At 34.1% G+C, this 20,197-nt stretch overlaps 2 long non-coding RNA genes across 2 annotated transcripts; both read right to left on the bottom strand.

The window, feature by feature from the left end:
- Nucleotides 1-9,316: 9,316 nt before the first annotated feature.
- LOC131995304 (uncharacterized) lies at nt 9,317-14,314 on the bottom strand. Its single transcript, XR_009397361.1, has 2 exons — nt 14,233-14,314; nt 9,317-9,523 (listed from the first exon to the last, which is right to left on the bottom strand). It is a non-coding gene; the product is annotated as an uncharacterized LOC131995304 (long non-coding RNA).
- Nucleotides 14,315-17,969: 3,655 nt separating this feature from the next.
- Nucleotides 17,970-18,689, bottom strand: LOC106088223 (uncharacterized). The gene is made up of 3 exons (XR_001221399.2): nt 18,572-18,689; nt 18,378-18,468; nt 17,970-18,299 (listed from the first exon to the last, which is right to left on the bottom strand). It is a non-coding gene; the product is annotated as an uncharacterized LOC106088223 (long non-coding RNA).
- Between the last annotated feature and the right edge of the window lie 1,508 nt (nt 18,690-20,197).

Here is a 20,197-nt window from a genome sequence, read left to right as displayed (position 1 = left end):
TTACAAGCTGCGTGAATAAATCGATTAAAACATGCAAAAATTCTCAAAAACTTTCAGTATCTTCTACATTACCCCCTGTTTAGGGTGACTCTTACGTCCTTTGTATCAAATTCTTTAATAGGCGGAAGTTGATTTAGCCATGAACTGGGGTCTTGTTTCAAATAATCAGGGCCTTCATACCAAAAGCTTTGTTGTTGTTATTTATTACAGTACCACGGGACAACCAATCAGCCGGATTCATATTTGTTGGCACATGTCAAGTGCAATTGGAGGTAAATTTCTGTATATTCTCCACTCTATTTGAAATGAATGTTTGCCAACGTGATAATTTGGTTGGTATCCACGGCAGTGCGCTGGTTGAGTCTGACCAACACACAACTTGACTTGAAGTCTCAGGAAAAGTACTTTTGATTGAGTTAAAAAGCTCACTTTCCAGTACTGCAGCACAGAGGTCTATTCAGATATAATTGGATCCTAAAAGTGGTTATATATTATTGGATCTAACTGTACCAAATTAGAACTAATTGGATACAATCTGATACAATTAGATTTCGAATTTGTCCCAGGTATAAAGAGATTCAATTATATATTATTTCTAATTGAATCTTAAAACTTAAATTAAAAAAATGCTGCTGCTTTTTTTGTTTAATCTAAATTTAAATATTGTTGTTTTTAATTAAGCTCTTATTTTTCAACATTTTTCCATCCACCTTTACTTTTTGCCGCCCATGTTCAGGGGGCCTCTCGTTTGCTAGTCAGATGCGCTACCTACTCAGCTAACCACTTGTTTATAATGTGCGCAGCTGAAGGTAAACAAATACAACTGGTTTATTTTTAGAACAAAAACCATTGTCTTTTGCTCCCGTCGGAAAGTAGGTATGAATTTGAGTTTACTCTTTGTGTTTGGGTTGGACTCACACCCTGTTGGGTGTGTAAAGTATTGAGCCCTTAAAGCATTTTTCTTCCGATTTCGATTAAATTTGAAGTAGTGAGTTTCAGTAGACCTCTTGTTAAATGTAGTCCTAATCGTACCATATTTGGATATAGCTGACATATAGACCGATCTCGCGAAATAGAGATTGAGTCCACAAAAGGAGCATTTTTCATTCGATTTCAATGAAATTTGAAACGTCAGGCGGTGAGGCTTTTATGGGCAATATCTGCTGTTCCTTTTGAATCTCATAATGAATTTTTAGCACAGAGCGTCAATGGAAAATAAAACTTTGGAAGAAAAATAATTAACAACCTTAAATTGGCGGAATGTGCAAATGTAATTAAAACTATTTTTAATCTTTTACATTCTGTAATCATATTACATTTAGAAAATAACACCCCCATATATCATATATTAACAATTGTTAACAGCAACAATCACATATTGATTAAATTTTAAAAAAATTACAATTATATCCAAGTCCAGATATAGTTAGATGTAGCATATCTCTTTGAATATAATTATATATAGAAGATGATAGCAGATATAATTATATCTGGTCCCATGTCTAATTATATCTTTTTCCAGATATAGTTATATATAGCATCAGATATAATTATATAAAATTGGATATGGCAGATCCATTTGGACCTAATTAGATCCAACTTTATCTTATCCATGATATATTTCGATCTGGCCATATCATTTTTTTTTACTCGTGAAACTAAATTTTTTTATTTATAGTTGTTGCAGCTATTCGAACTTGATAAAAGGAAAAAACGCATTAAATTGACGCCATGATTTATCCACAAATTTTAAGAATTTAAATAAAATGACAATTCAGAACTCCATACACAATATTCAGTTAAAGATCAGGGGCAAACTTTTTACATATCAATGAGTGCTGCCTTATTCAAATTTAAGCTCAGTAATAAGGGGCCTCCTTTTTATAGCCGAGTCCGAACGGTGTGCCGCAGTGGGACACCTCTTTGGGGGGAAGTTTTTACATGGCATAGTACCTCACAAATGTTGCCAGCATTAGAAGGGAATAACCACCGCAGAATTTTTTTTCTGATGTTCTCGATACACATTTTTTTAAAAGTACTATTGTATATTTCATTTTTTTGATTTGTTTTAATTCTATTTTTAAGTTCAATATCAGTGTTGGCCAACGTTAACGCATTTAAGGGGAAGCTTGCTTAATTTAGGGCACCGTAGCGCTGATGTAAGCTTGTGCGCCTAGACGTTGATCTCTAGGGTTCGAATCCTGGCTAGAATATAGGAGTTCTCTTACTATTGAGCTTTAACACAAATAGGACGCTACTCATCCATATGTGGGACGTTTGCCCCTTATTCCTCAATGGAACGTTTATTTGTTTATCCATAAACTAGCGGGAAATTATTGGGAAAATCATAACTAAACACCAACCACAAAGGCACCAGAAAAATTAATTGCTTGCATTCATTATTTTTTGAAACTTTGTGTTCAATATTTGCACATATAAAATGTTAGGTCTAGTGGACATATTGGATCTATATAGAAATTTAAATCTATTTGTTACCATAAGAACTAAAAGTAGAACATCTTCTTCTAAATTATTTCTAAAATTCTTTTATTGGGTTGCCCAAAAAGTAATTGCGGATTTTTCATATAGTCGGCGTTGACAAATTTGACAAGTTTCACGAGTTTTAAAATAATATATATTTTTTATTTAAGACAATTCTACGCGCATGAAATATCATTAATATCAAACAAATGCGCTAAGCTATAATACTTTATTCCACAGTAGTGGTACGAATACAGACTGCAAATCAAATATAAGACGTTTTAGCGTACGCCTCTGCACTCTCATACTCTCTGACAAATGGAAGAGACATAAGAGACAAAGTAAACAATAAATTTTTTTATTTAACAAAGCATCATTTGCTGTAAACAAAATATTTTTGACTTAAAATAAATTTTAAATAATAGAGAAATTCTTTACCACAGAAGCAGCACCTAAAGGTTTTACCGCAAACGAAGTGACTCTTACATCAAAAAGTTGCAAATTACCTACTAACGTTCAATTGTGGCTGTTGAGGGTTAAACCTTTACTATAAAAATATTACTTCCCTAAGAAGACGGATTTGTTTGTCTAAAAAATGTTTGAAATGTTTAATTTTTTTGCGTTAAGTAATGAAAGATATCAGTTTTAGTAAAAATATCACGCTTCCTTATATTTTGAATAAATTTGAAGTATTTTATTGTTGTTGTGTTTCTTCATAGCAATTAAATCTATACACTTTAAACTTTAGTGGTATTTTATTCAACCAATAAGCCTATTTCCTGCTTATTTTGTATGAAAGGAAATTCTACCGAGCGGTTAGCCGGATCCCGATCTGTCTATTGTCGATTGTGAATTAAATTGTTGGTAAAGGAGAAAAATAGGAAACAAATGATGTCATAATACAAACTGAATGGATGAAACAAGAGCTTGTATACAAACAGAATTTTTGATTATTAACCTATGCTAATAAAACACTAAGAAATCTAAGACATTTCAATTCAATTCACTTTATTTCTTTACTTCTTCGTTTGCTATGTTGCTTATAAAAATCAAAGCTGTTGCTGTGGTGTTAGTTGAAGGCTGAGTGAGTCTTGTTGTTTTCATGTCTGGTTCGTTGCTTTCATTTATTCAGTCAGATCATCGACATCAGCAGATGTCTGGTGTCACAAACTACATTTTTATACCCTACACCATTTTAGTATAGGTTTTTGTGTAGCAGAACTTAAAAGAGAGGTGATTCTAGTTTGTTTATCGATGATAACACATAACTCTACACATTAAATACCCAGCAGGATCTTTTCAGTGAAATAGGGTTTACATGATGTAGCGATGGTTCGGAAATAGTTGTGAGAGGGCGATCAATTAAAAAATGGTCTTAGGTCGTTGGGGTCTGGTGAAAGAGGGCTTGATAACACACAGAGTGGAGTTCGTCAAGTGACAATATATGGTTAGAGATAGTGCGACGGAGGTAGTATTTTGCTTTCTTTGCAGCACTCTCCCACAATCCTCCAAAGTGTGGTGACCCGGGAGGTATGGATTGCTTGGCGACATTCTTCACTTACCAGTTTGTAAAGAATATCAGTCACGAATGATTTTAACATTTCTCGAATCTCTCTATTTGCTTCTATAAAACGTCAATTCAGAAACCAGCTCCAATGCGCTGCCTTTACTGAAAACTTATAAAAACAGCTACATAAACTTTAGAATATGAGCGGCCTCGAATTCGTGAAGTTACTGAAAATGGGCCACAATAGTCCACACCACTGATAAGAAATTGAAATGATTGTTCAACACGATCTGCTGGAAGCGATCCCATGACTTACTGTTCGGTTTTTGGACGGCACATTGGTGGGTGACTTGTTTGATTATATTTTTACGATTGACGATCCAAAACTGATTCTGTGGTCCGGCTTGCAAATTTTGTATGTGGAAATGGGAGATGATCGTCCTCACAAATGGGTGATTGCCAGATAGAAGAATTGGGTGCTTGACATCAAATGGAAGCGATGTTTTTACGTTTTCCGCCTACTCGTAATATTCCGTTGCAAATAAACGGCGATAGCTGTTGTAATTTCGATCGACAGTATAATGGTTTTTTGTTGTGCAATGACTTCAGCTCATTAGAAAATGAAATATTTCGAATGATTCGGCAAATATTCAGCAGTCCGGCAACCATTTCTTCCGTGGTGACGGAACCATAATGTTAGCTTTGGTTACAAGCTGCGTGAATAAATCGATTAAAACATGCAAAAATTCTCAAAAACTTTCAGTATCTTCTACATTACCCCCTGTTTAGGGTGACTCTTACGTCCTTTGTATCAAATTCTTTAATAGGCGGAAGTTGATTTAGCCATGAACTGGGGTCTTGTTTCAAATAATCAGGGCCTTCATACCAAAAGCTTTGTTGTTGTTATTTATTACAGTACCACGGGACAACCAATCAGCCGGATTCATATTTGTTGGCACATGTCAAGTGCAATTGGAGGTAAATTTCTGTATATTCTCCACTCTATTTGAAATGAATGTTTGCCAACGTGATAATTTGGTTGGTATCCACGGCAGTGCGCTGGTTGAGTCTGACCAACACACAACTTGACTTGAAGTCTCAGGAAAAGTACTTTTGATTGAGTTAAAAAGCTCACTTTCCAGTACTGCAGCACAGAGGTCTATTCAGATATAATTGGATCCTAAAAGTGGTTATATATTATTGGATCTAACTGTACCAAATTAGAACTAATTGGATACAATCTGATACAATTAGATTTCGAATTTGTCCCAGGTATAAAGAGATTCAATTATATATTATTTCTAATTGAATCTTAAAACTTAAATTAAAAAAATGCTGCTGCTTTTTTTGTTTAATCTAAATTTAAATATTGTTGTTTTTAATTAAGCTCTTATTTTTCAACATTTTTCCATCCACCTTTACTTTTTGCCGCCCATGTTCAGGGGGCCTCTCGTTTGCTAGTCAGATGCGCTACCTACTCAGCTAACCACTTGTTTATAATGTGCGCAGCTGAAGGTAAACAAATACAACTGGTTTATTTTTAGAACAAAAACCATTGTCTTTTGCTCCCGTCGGAAAGTAGGTATGAATTTGAGTTTACTCTTTGTGTTTGGGTTGGACTCACACCCTGTTGGGTGTGTAAAGTATTGAGCCCTTAAAGCATTTTTCTTCCGATTTCGATTAAATTTGAAGTAGTGAGTTTCAGTAGACCTCTTGTTAAATGTAGTCCTAATCGTACCATATTTGGATATAGCTGACATATAGACCGATCTCCCGAAATAGAGATTGAGTCCACAAAAGGAGCATTTTTCATTCGATTTCAATGAAATTTGAAACGTCAGGCGGTGAGGCTTTTATGGGCAATATCTGCTGTTCCTTTTGAATCTCATAATGAATTTTTAGCACAGAGCGTCAATGGAAAATAAAACTTTGGAAGAAAAATAATTAACAACCTTAAATTGGCGGAATGTGCAAATGTAATTAAAACTATTTTTAATCTTTTACATTCTGTAATCATATTACATTTAGAAAATAACACCCCCATATATCATATATTAACAATTGTTAACAGCAACAATCACATATTGATTAAATTTTAAAAAAATTACAATTATATCCAAGTCCAGATATAGTTAGATGTAGCATATCTCTTTGAATATAATTATATATAGAAGATGATAGCAGATATAATTATATCTGGTCCCATGTCTAATTATATCTTTTTCCAGATATAGTTATATATAGCATCAGATATAATTATATAAAATTGGATATGGCAGATCCATTTGGACCTAATTAGATCCAACTTTATCTTATCCATGATATATTTCGATCTGGCCATATCATTTTTTTTTACTCGTGAAACTAAATTTTTTTATTTATAGTTGTTGCAGCTATTCGAACTTGATAAAAGGAAAAAACGCATTAAATTGACGCCATGATTTATCCACAAATTTTAAGAATTTAAATAAAATGACAATTCAGAACTCCATACACAATATTCAGTTAAAGATCAGGGGCAAACTTTTTACATATCAATGAGTGCTGCCTTATTCAAATTTAAGCTCAGTAATAAGGGGCCTCCTTTTTATAGCCGAGTCCGAACGGTGTGCCGCAGTGGGACACCTCTTTGGGGGGAAGTTTTTACATGGCATAGTACCTCACAAATGTTGCCAGCATTAGAAGGGAATAACCACCGCAGAATTTTTTTTCTGATGTTCTCGATACACATTTTTTTAAAAGTACTATTGTATATTTCATTTTTTTGATTTGTTTTAATTCTATTTTTAAGTTCAATATCAGTGTTGGCCAACGTTAACGCATTTAAGGGGAAGCTTGCTTAATTTAGGGCACCGTAGCGCTGATGTAAGCTTGTGCGCCTAGACGTTGATCTCTAGGGTTCGAATCCTGGCTAGAATATAGGAGTTCTCTTACTATTGAGCTTTAACTCAAATAGGACGCTACTCATCGATATGTGGGACGTTTGCCCCTTATTCCTCAATGGAACGTTTATTTGTTTATCCATAAACTAGCGGGAAATTATTGGGAAAATCATAACTAAACACCAACCACAAAGGCACCAGAAAAATTAATTGCTTGCATTCATTATTTTTTGAAACTTTGTGTTCAATATTTGCACATATAAAATGTTAGGTCTAGTGGACATATTGGATCTATATAGAAATTTAAATCTATTTGTTACCATAAGAACTAAAAGTAGAACATCTTCTTCTAAATTATTTCTAAAATTCTTTTATTGGGTTGCCCAAAAAGTAATTGCGGATTTTTCATATAGTCGGCGTTGACAAATTTTTTCACAGCTTGTTACTCTGTAATTGCATTTTTTCTTCTGTCAGTTATCAGCAGTTACTTTTAGCTTGCTTTAGAAAAAAAGTGTAAAAAAAGTATATTTGATTAAAGTTCATTCTAAGTTTTATTAAAAATGCATTTACTTTGTTTTAAAAAATCCGCAATTACTTTTTGGGCAACCCAATAAAATCATTTATACTAATTGAGAAATCCAGATTTGTTAGTTTATATATGTTGTTAAACTCTCTAAGTAATCTATCAATGGATCGGAATGTCAAAATCTTACTCTTCTTAAACATACCATTAATTTAATACCCATATTGCCATAATCGGTAAACATTTATTTTGGGGGTGGGGCGACCCCCCTGACACTTGGGGACAAAGTTGTGTATCAAAATCTTACTCTACTTGAACGTACCTTTCATTTGATACCCACATTGCCCTTATTGGTAAAAATTTGATTTGGGGGTGGGGCGAACTACCTGACGTTAGAAGCCACAGTTGTGTATCAATATCTTTCTCTACTTTTACAAACATTTCATTAGAAAATCATATTGCCCTAATCGATGAAATTTTATTTTAGGTGGTATTTTTGGGGGAGGGCGACCCCCCTGACACTTTGGGCCAAACTTTTGTATCAAAATCTTACTCCACTTGTACGTACCTTTCTTTTGGTACCCACATTGCCTTAATTGGTAAAAATGTGATTTTGGGGTATTTTCGGGTGTGGGGTGACCTCGTTGACGTTGGAAGCCAAAGTTGTATATCAAAATCGTACTCGTCAGTAAAATACCTTTATGTTGATACCCATATTGCCCTAATCACCAAATACATACATACACAATGGAAAACTATGTTCAAATTTGTAAGAAGCACTGAATTCCTAACTTTATAGTTTTAAGAGCGCACAACAAGCCGATTGCTGGCCATAGTGTCATGGGGCGGATTAATATCTGCACCCTCTTTTCAACCTAACCTAACCTATGTTCAATTAAGAAATTTGTACATTCAATTAAAAAATTTGCTGAAATCGGACCTTAAAGAAATTTTTATTATTGATAAAAAATTTTGCGGTTTGGATTTATGTTAAGCTCAAAAATCAAATTAAAGTGGTTAATATCTCAACAAACAGTTCACTTGAAATTTGTCATTTATTTTAAATAATGGTTTTACTGTTTTAATAAAAGTAAATAATTGATATTTTTCACACAATAAAAAACTTTTTATTTCATTGGATTCCGTATAAACATGAAAAATATTGCTAATATATATATATATATATATATATATATATATATATATATATATAAAGGGTGATTTTTTGAGGTTAGGATTTTCATGCATTAGTATTTGACAGATCACGTGGGATTTCAGACATGGTGTCATAGAGAAAGATGCTCAGTATGCTTTGACATTTCATCATGAATAGACTTACTAACGAGCAACGCTTGCAAATCATTGAATTTTATTACCAAAATCAGTGTTCGGTTCGAAATGTGTTCAAATTTTGACAAATTTTGTTCAGCGATGAGGCTCATTTCTGGTTGAATGGCTACGTAAATAAGCAAAATTGCCGCATTTGGAGTGAAGAGCAACCAGAAGCCGTTCAAGAACTGCCCATGCATCCCGAAAAATGCACTGTTTGGTGTGGTTTGTACGCTGGTGGAATCATTGGACCGTATTTTTTCAAAGATGCTGTTGGACGCAACGTTACGGTGAATGAACACATTTCGAACCGAACACTGATTTTGGTAATAAAATTCAATGATTTGCAAGCGTTGCTCGTTAGTAAGTCTATTCATGATGAAATGTCAAAGCATACTGAGCACCTTTCTCTTTGACACCATGTCTGAAATCCCACGTGATCTGTCAAATACTAATGCATGAAAATCCTAACCTCAAAAAAATCACCCTTTATATATATATATATATATATATATATATATATATATATATATATATATATATATATATATTTTCTTAATGGTCCCAAGCTTCTAAAAAAAGAAACGATGCCGATTCCATTTTGAGCCTCTCTTCATGTCGGCGACACCATTCATAATATATTCATATATTCAATATAATTTAATATTTAATATATTCAATATAATTTATATACATAAAATGAATAGTGATAAATACCAATCTTAGCATTTTGCGTGGAATACCATGAAATCTAGATCCACATGCGTTATCTTCCATCCTCAACGCCCTAGTCAATATAATCTATATATGGATAAAAAAAATTATAAAATAAGATAATATTAGTATGTATTTACAAATACCATGTTTACAGGTCCCCCAATCTGTTGCGATTGCATTTATCACTTCACATACGGCATTTTTCTGCATTACATTATTTTAGCACAAAATTTTTCACAATAAATTTGTTCAACTTTAAAATTATAGCAACAAGAATTACATTTTAAGTAGAGATAAAAATCACACTTCTAATTTTTTTGTTTTTGTTTTATCTAGCCACGCAACTTTCTATCTGTATGTGATAAAAGATAGACATATATTTGGCTCATTCTCACTTCTTTTCGCATTGCATATGTGCAAAGGGAACACAATATAATCTTAGTCAACATACTATTTATACTATTATTATACTAAATAACAATTTAATTCTTACAATTAAAATAAGTTTAACGTTCCCTTATTTACCAATCACTTGCCGTGATATAAAAAAATATCCAATTTCTATATCAAAAATAATAAGCAATTAACAAGCAATTAACACCTTCTTTGAAAAGATTTTTATAAGTCGATACCATGTCTCCGCATTATAGATTTCTTACGAATGCAGTTACTGTTGGGAATGCAATGAAAGCACTCATCCTTAGGGTGCATCACTTTTGCGATGTGGAGGATACTTCCGCAGTTGCTGCTGTCGAAGTATATTCTGAGTTTAACCCTTTACAGATTAAAACACCTTCAGCCTAACCCAACGGAATGATCCAAATATAGGGCTTGTCGGGTCACGCCTCAAAGCCTTCCCTTCCAATTTTATTAGGGGTAAGGATATTTCAGCAGGCAGCAAAAACATCTGAGTCCTCTCCTGAGTCCCTTATCCCATCGCTTCGTTATGCCTAAGTCTCACTTTGATGGATTCTTTGGACACAACTTCTTTTAATTTGTGGAACTCTACTAGGCAACCTTAATTGAGAACGAGAGCAGCATATCGTCGGTTTCCACTAGACTTAACCAATCTTTCCGAAAGTGTTTTCGTTGGAAACCTCTGCATACCATCACCTAGGGATTCCAAAGTCGACTTTCAACTAATCAATTAGTCGACTTTTTGCGTAAAATAGTTGAAGTCGACTTTCAATGATTAAAAAGTCGAATAATCGATTTTGAAGTCGAAAAAAGCTGCACTGCTAAAAGGCGTATTTAATGTCCAAATTTACTAAAGTTTGGAAATTTTTTTGTAATATAATAGGCGTCGTATGAAGCACGAGTATGACAAAGATAAAATAGTTGGACCTATCAATATACAACGTTTGCGTTGGCTAGGTTATGTTGCCAGAATGGATGAAGAAGCTCCTGCAAAGAAGTCTTTTGTAGGCGACCATAGAAGAAAACGCAAAAGGGGAAGACCAAAACTCCAATGGAGAGACCAAGTGGAAAGCGACATCTCGAAACTAAGTGTCAAAAATTAAAGTAAAGTAAAGTAGTAGGCTTCTCCTAGTCCATATTTTGATATAGCTACCATATAGATCGATCTCCAGATTAAAAATCTTAAGCCTGTAAAATGCGAATATATCGAATATGGTTCAAATTTAGGTGTATGTCCCATATTAACGTCCCCCAAATGTTCGACCTGGCGAAAGTATAATCCATAGGCGAATCAATCAATACATTACATTAGTTCCTATATAAGGGCACATTTCACAAATATAGATTTTTGCACCGAGTTTAGCAAAATATAGATGTAATTTAGAAAGATGGATTCCGATTTGGGGTAGGAGGTTTTTCTCGTGTTTAATGGTGACGACAAAAACACAATTTGGAAAGTACTTCGTTTTTGAGAAACGGTCGTTCAGAAAGTGATAGAGAATAAAAGTTCGTTTTTCATAATTGTAATAAAATGTGATGTTCTACTTGGGTTTTAATATTCAGAACAAAACTAGTCCGTTAGGATATATAGACCATTTCAAGCTTTAATTCTTATACAAAAAGGGGTATTTACAAAGAAAAAATTGATGTCAGAGTTTACAAAAACTTGTAGGAAATTAGCAAATTTTGACAAATAGTCAAAACGTCTACTTTTTGCTAAAGTCGACTTATTGGATAAAGTTGAAGTCTACTTTTTGCAAAGAAATTCTAAAAGTCGTCTTGTGCCATTTCAATAAAAGTGTAAAAGTTGACTTTTCGCCCCATCTTGGGATTTTGAAGCTTTAAATCTGCCGCTTCATTGTTCGCAGACTCCGACAACCAAACATTCAGAAGACAGCGCTATTTTGGCTGCAAAATTTCCGTTTAAATAAGTTTCTATTTCGAAGTGCAGAGATATTCATGTGGAGTGAATTCAAAATAGGTCCTATCCACTCGACGGGTCAGTGATTATTTTTCCACTACATATTGATGGAATAACTAGTTTCACAATAACAAAGACTGCCGAGCAACCCCGTCGATTGATAAGATAATCTTGCTGCCTGTCCCACTAAATTTGTGTCATTAAAAATGAGCGGTTATCGTTCGATATTATGTCAAAACTAGCTTATTTCAAAGAGAAAAAACGGATGTTTGAGTGAGTCGTGTCACTAACTTGAGCCACACAAAGTTAGTGGGACAGGTTACTTGTTTTCCCAAAATTGTAGTAGAAAGTGTTAGTGAAGTACTGAAGAACTGTATCTTTTAAAATGTGTCTAATTTCAAACTTAGGTTAGGTTACGTTGAAAAGCGGGCGCGGATATTAATCCGCCCCATGTCACTAAACCTAATCCAGTAATCGGCTTGTTGTGCGCTCTAAATACTAAAAAAGTAATCTCGAAAAGAAAATCTAAATCAGCTATTCCGTGATACTTGCAAAATCGCCAATTGCTTTCCATACCACACCCCTAAGCTGGTTCATGTCTGCTATTGTGCTCCCACCTAAATGCAAGTGTCTGTTAGCCGCGTAATTCGGCCAATGACATAGGAAATGATCCAACGTCTAATCATCTTCCCCGCATTTGGCTCATTTGAATAGCACCCCCTATTTTTATTGTATATAACTTGCATACCAAGTTTTACTATGTGGTATTATCCTATTTAAGGATCCATATCGTTATAGTATAAAGCTTAGTATAACTTCCTTAGAAAATCGAGTTTTTTAGTAAACCAGGAATGTTTTTTCCCACAATTGCCATTTTTTTTTTTTTTGAAAAAGCACTGTTCTTCTAACTTTGGAAAAGAACGTGCCAACCATCCCTATACGATTTCTATAATATGTAAACCCACAGAATATGGTAGTCACTTCAGGATCTCAATATTTTTGTGTTAGGTTAGGTTGAAATGAGGGTGCAGATATTAATCTGCCCCATGCCACTATAGACATACACATAAGCCAGTAATCGGCTTGTTGTGCGCTCCAAATACTAAATAGTAACCTTGAAAAAGAAAATCGAAGTGAGGAATTCTGTGCTACTACAAAATGCTTAATTGTTTTCCATAGCACGCCACTAAGTTGGTTCATGTCTGGTATTGTGTCCCCACCTAAGTGCTGGTATCTGCCAGATGCGAAAGCCGAACAATGACAAAGGAAATAATCCAACGTCTCATCATCTTCCTCGCATGCCCTATACATGCTATCACTTGCCGCACCGATTTTACATAAGTGAGCTTGTAGTCGTATGTGTCCCGTTATGATATCAATAGCTGTACTGACCTCCTTATTACTTCCTTTCAGTCAATCCATAGGATTTTCGACGTCCTACCGAACGTTTCGCTGTTCCACAGGGTTGCATGAGCATTCATCGCCCACGCCCTTAACTCGGACTGCGTCGACCCGAAAGGTTTCGGGTTAACCAAGTTCGTCTGCCCTTTCATTTCCCCTTACTCCGCTATGGCCCGGCACCCCAACGATGCGGATTTTGCCGTCCTCAGAGAAGGCGTTAATCTCCTTCTTACATTCCAAGACTGTTCGGGACCTTACCGTCCTGGTTGTTATTGCCCTTATGGCAATTTTACTGTCCGTAAATATGTTCACACTCGACGTCCTCGCGTTAGCAACACACCACCTCACGCATTCCGTGATATTTTCGCGTTAAATCAAAGATTTGACAAAAAGAGTTATATGAAATGAAGCGTTTTTGTGCTGAAATTTCCACTCCAAGTCTCCGATAATATTTTTGACATTTCATTTCTTATTGAATTTCATCCAGCTTAGACCAATGGGTCTTTTATTTTGTTTCTATTCCAAATAGAAAAGGAAAACAACAAAAACCCTTTAGAAGTCAAGTCAGATAGAATCCGTCTCTAATAACACTTAATGGAGGCCATCGTGGCGCAGTGGTTAGCTTGTCCGCCTATGACGTCGAAAGCCTGTGTTCAAATCTTATCCCCTTACTATTGCTGGCTACATTTGTGAGGTATCCTGTCATGTTAAAACTTCCCTACCAAGTGGTGTCGCTATCAGGTACGCAGTTTGGACTCGGATTTTAATCGGACTGCACTCATTGATGTGTGAGAATTATCCCCAGTTACTTAAAAGAATGTCTTCGAAAATGGACTTTTAACTTGCACGAAAACTTCTCAAGAACTTCACAATACGTAATGGTTTCCCGCACCATTACTATACCTTATTGACCATGCAAACGATTTGGTACGTGCTTTTCCATTCGAAGATTGCGGATATAATAAATACAACCATCAGGACCTCTAAAATTAATATCTTTTTCGGCTCTGAAATATATATACTCATTTTCAAATTTGACGCACCAGATACAAACCTTTTTTTGTTCACATGCCAAAATTCTGCTTGATTTTCTTAGCTGAATGAAGAAAATTTATGGATATCTAAGATTACTGCTGTCAGCATTTGTAAACTCACTTTTCGCTCGAATTGTCGTATGTTTGATATCATTTTCAAGGTATCCTAAAATAACTTTGGGGTAACGGGTGATATTTGTTAGTCACATAGTGAATCGATGGTTAAAATTCTAAAGGACTTAGCTACACCCATTTTGTTTAGTGTCGACTTACAACGGGACATTTCTAAGGCCCCAAATTTTTTGTGCGTGGTCCACACAAAGAGATCAAACAAGCGTGAACCAGTTTTAGAAATGCGTGAATCCACCTTCGAATGGTTGACAATTTAGTTTAATTTAGCAGGGCGCGCTATTCAAGTGAACGCTTTTCCACACCAGTTCCAAAAGCAGAACAGAATACTCTGCTTTAGAAGCTATCCAAAAGTTATGAAAGGACTTCAATGGAAAATGCATTTCCCCAATCGAAATGAAGATCGGATAAGCCTTATATTACATACGCTTCATAACGGCTGGCATTTGTCAAGTTCTTCGGACGATTTCTATTTATAAGCAGAAATTTAAAATATGTGACAGAAAATATTGCGCCCGAGATGAGCGGCCACATCGGGTATATGGTTTATATTGCAGCTTTGTAATGTTTGGATCATTCGATTTGGATCATATTCTTTGTCGATGTTAAGAGTCATAAAGATCTCGTCGTGCTAAATATCAGCGAAATCGCATAAGAGTTGGACCCTTCGTTTTCGCAAGGAAATCCAATAGGGAACCGGGATAGAAGCTATATATGGACCATACTTGCACCAATTTAGGGAGTCAAAACAGAAGTCATTATGCAAGATTTGAGCCAAATGGTGAGGAATTATTTCCTCTTGAGTATTTTTTCCAAATGGTGAGCAAAATTTTCCCATGAATCCAAGTCGGAATATCGGTTTATATGAGAGCTCTTTTAAAACAAAATGGCTATATCAAAATAAAATTGACTATTTGAATATTCGTAAAACTTAGAAAGCGACTGGCTGGGAGAGTAACGAGCAAACTAAACCTGCAAACAATGATAAAATGCATTGGTTAGTCAAGGACGATGAAGAAACGATATTCCGTTTTCTGGTCTCACGTCCAGCGTTGCGACAATTCAAGATTCAACACTTTCAAAAATTATTTTTATACAACAACAAATAAATGGCGTCATAGACGGTTATTCGTCTAAATTAATTAAATACTTGGAGTCATCTTTAATATATACAAATTTCTTTTAAATGATAATACCTTAATACATCTAACGAATTTTTATACATAAATTATGACAGACTGTTAGCGTAACTAAAATCATTGTCATTCCATGACTTCTTCTGTCTTACTAAAACAATAATTAATGCAATTATCGTAAACGAAATTATCAAAAGATCTGAAAATAGAGAGTAAATCTAATCTAACGGAAATGGGTTTCATTGTAATAAATGGCATCGAAATTTGGAAAGCTGTTTGACTTTACTTCAAAAAGCCATGGTCAAAATATTGACCGGTTTACTGGAATGTATTGAGTCAATAATTTTAATCTTGTGTTTGGCATTGTTTTAAAACGTTTATACCAACTGAGAGAAATCTTATACAAATAATATTTTATAAAACTATGAGAACATGATTTGTTACATAACAACATTGGCATTAGTATTTTGTCACTTTGTTATTTTCAAGAAATTGGATATTTGAGCCACCCATAGAGTTCCCATCCAGGCTTAAAAAAACATTTTTTTTAATTTCAGGCAATTACATAAATTTGTTCACAATTGATGAGTAATGGAAATTATTCATTATATTAAAATATCACACTACTTAATATCCATAATACACACAAATTAGCAAATTTTGCCTATTTTCAGTCGTTTTTGAAGAAGAGATGACTGTGTGTGTGTTGTTATTTTCAAGATAATGGATATTTTAGGCACACATGGAGTTGGCATCCAAGTAAAAAAATACAATACTTTAAATTTCAGGAAATTACTGAAATCTGGTAATAATGAGTAATGAAAGTTATTCATTATTATTAAAACATCACACTACTTAATATCTATCGCCTGTCTTCAGTCGTTTTTGAGGAAGTAATGACTGTTTGAAAAACGAATGGCATCTGCGTTTGACCACTTTGTTATTTTCGGGGTTTACTGAAGTACAGGGGGTTAACATTTTTAACCTTGTGTACGTTTGGGTTTCACCGTATGACGCTGAAAGCCTGGGTTCGAATCCAAAGGAGAACATCCGAAACTTTTCAACAGTGGTTATTCCCTCAGAATGCTGGCAACATTTGTGCCATGTTAACATGGCTAAACTAAATTTCCCATGAACATTCCATAAAGGAACAAGGGATACTTAGCCGGGCATATCATCCATGTAAAAACTTCTCCCGTAAGAGGTGTCGCCCTGCAGCTCGCCTTTCGGACTCGGCTATAAAAAGAAGGTGCCTTATATTGAGGTTAAAATTTAATAGGACAAAACTCATTGATATGTGAGAAGTTTGCCCCTGTCCCTAACGAAGTGTTTGTGGGAAAATGTAAAATTTTTACTCTTTATCATCACTGTTTTATCACATTCATGCCAATTGTATGAACTTAATATTATAAAGCTGTGAGAACATAAATAGTTAAACTACGCCAACGGAGTTAGTAATTGGTTTTGTCATTTTGTTATTTTCAATATAATGGATATTTTAGCCGCACATGGAGTTTGCATCCAAGTTTAAACAATATCTTCTTTTCAATTTCAGGCAATTGCAGAAATCTGTTCATAATTGAAGAGAATGGAATGGAAGAGAAACATTATTATTATAATATCACACTACTTAACATCCTTTGCATCTTATACATCTTCAGTAGTTTTTGAAGAGTTATGGCTGTTTAAACGTTTTTTTGAGCCATTGATTAGGCAAAAACCTTGAATAAATGGTTTGCAATATACTTAATGCTTTCAAATCTTAAGTGCTGGGTTCTGCTGGCAGGTATTACTAACTTTGGTTAATTTTTGTTTTAGGATCTATATATTAGTCGGTTTACTGGAATGCAGTGGATTGATATATTAGATTTATGCGAATTGAGCAAAAAGATCCTTAATACAAAGGCGTTTGTGTTTGGCCACTTAGTTATTTTCAGGAAAACCTTGATTGTGATTGCATCCAAGTTGCACTGAATTAAATAATCACCTTATTTATTATTACAGGCAAATGCAGAAATATATATGTGTATTGACACATTGGTCTATAATGATCCATTATTATTAAAATATCACACTATACAATATGTTAAAACAATTATTAAGTATTTTATTGTATTGATAAGCGGGCTTGTTTAAAGCAAATATTACAGATTATCTATTTTTTATTGGTTGAAAAAAAAAAACCGAGTCAAATAATGAATAGTTAATTTATTGTCTAATGAAACATTGTATGTTTTCAATTGCTGGCATGTTGGTTTTCGATTTTCTTTTTTATTTTCCTTCTTTAATGAATATCTATATATAATTCTTGTGTCCATTATACTCATAGGAAAAACAACCTAAAATGTACCCACCAATTTATTAGCTGCTTACGGGCATGTGTACACATAAATGTGAGTGTGTGGATCTTACTGAAATTCATGCATGTGCTGTAATTTTAACCAAAACCTATCATTTCGAAATTAATAAATAATGAAACACAAAACTTTTGAAACTATTGTACAAATATTTAGATTTTTAGTATTTTCGATGTTATAAGTTTAATAACCACAACTTTCTAAAAGCTTTTGCCAGCATCTTCCACTTGTTCAAAATAATGTTGTTGTAATTGCAAGAACAAAAGCACAACGCGTTCCTTCAAAAATTGCATATTTTGCCCATGAAAATTCCGCTAAGGAACAGAGGCAAACTTCTCACATATCAATGAGTGCAGTCCGATTTAATGATAAGGGGCCGAACGGCATGCCAAACATGCGACACCTTTTTGGATAGAAGTTTTTATACGGCAAAATACCTCTCATCGTTGACGGCTGGAAAGAGTACTATGCACAAACCAATTTTATTTTACTTGAAAATTATAATTAAATAAATTATATTTTATGGAGAGATAAAAAACCCACACTTTATTATTTCTTGATACTTTTTTTTTGTCCAGCCACGTCACTTTGTGCCTTTATACATATATATTTGACTCATTCGCACTACATATGTCTGAAAGGGAACACAGTAAAATCTTGATCAATGCCTAATTTATACTATTAAATAACAATGTAATTGATAAATTAAAAATTTGTTCAACTTAAGTAGAGCTTACATGGCACATCAAGATCGTACAGCTTTTGCCTAAAACGGTACATCGATTTTTTCTCTTCTTTGATTTCATTTAATTATTCATACTTTACTTCTCCTTTTATAACTTTATCTGGCACAGAACATGCTTTTCCATATCTGTTAATTATTGATTACACATTTTATTGTGAACAGTAATCGATAGACGCCATTCATCGAAAATAATCAAATGATTTTGATTTTTCAGCCATGACTGACTATTATGTGTACATGTGACGAATACACCTTTGTTTTCGCCAATACCATTACAATGACTATACATCAGATGTGTCATGTAAAATCAGCATTACATGGCACATCAAGATCGTACTCATCGTGTGTACGTGTTGATTACAGCTTTTGTCTAGAACGGTACATCGATTTTTTTCTCTTCTTTGATTTTATTTAATTTTTCATACTTTATTTCTCATTTCTTAACTTTATATGTTTTCCATATCTGTCAATTAATGATTACACATTTCTTTGTAAACGGTAATCGATAGACATCATTCATCGATGTGTCATGTAAACTCAGCATTACGCCTTCTTTGTCAATCACTTACCGTGATACAAAAAAATCGACAAATTAAAGCAATTAACCCCTTTTTTCCACGTACTGAGAGATGATCATGTTTCAAGAGATCGATGTTGCATTATCCGGAATTGCAGTATCTACTATGGTCACAGCATTTTCTGTGTACAAGAAAACCGTCCACCAAATTTAATTGCACTGTAACGCACAAATTTCCACAAACTACTGAAGGAAGGAATGATACGTTTACACACGGGTTTAAGATGTTTGCATGTCGATTTAAGAATGTTATTTATTGACTCAAAGATCTTTTAATCTTAAATCAAAGTTGTTTCAATTTTACTAACGAATGCAGTAGGAACAATGTTTAAACAACATTGAACAATATTATATCAAATTAAATCAAAATTGTTTCAGTTTAATCCGAGAAATAGGTAGAAATATTGTTAAATCAATGTTAAACAATCTTGATTTTATGTATTTCATTGTAAATTTTCTTTAACATTAGACTTTCTTGAATGCTCAAGAATGCTCAGTTTAGGGTAGGTTGAAAAGAGGGTGCTAAAATTAATCCGCCAATGTCACTATGGACATACACCTAAGCCAATAATCGGCTTGTTGTGCACTCGACATACCAAAAAGTAATCTCGAAAAAGAAAATCTAAGTAAGGAATTCCGCGTTACTTACAAAATCCCTAATTGTTATCCATGCCACGCCCCTAAGTTAGTTCATGTCTGGTATTGTGTCTTTACCTAAGTGCCGATAATAATGCTTAATCTTATGTTTAAAGTTCCACTTTTCCCTGAGTGTAATCATTTGGTATTAGACTAATTATAAGTCTATATTTGCTGCTAGTGCCCACATCCATTGATTCTCAGACGCGCATGAATTTACTGGTGATCTTTCACCACATAAGATACTCTATCAATGTTTACGTTTTAACTAGCTAAGTTTTACATCTATATATATAAATAAAACTATATATCTAAAAATAAAACACAAACATTTAGTAATATTGTAAGAAGTAAGCTAAACAACGCATGAATTTGTTTGGTATTGAATTAGTTCCAACTGGTATG

This window comes from Stomoxys calcitrans, chromosome 2 (assembly GCF_963082655.1).
Source record: "Stomoxys calcitrans chromosome 2, idStoCalc2.1, whole genome shotgun sequence".
Classification (NCBI taxonomy): domain Eukaryota; kingdom Metazoa; phylum Arthropoda; class Insecta; order Diptera; family Muscidae; genus Stomoxys; species Stomoxys calcitrans.
The sequence above is the reverse complement of the archived record's forward strand: the minus strand, read 5'-3'. Positions and strand labels throughout refer to the sequence as shown.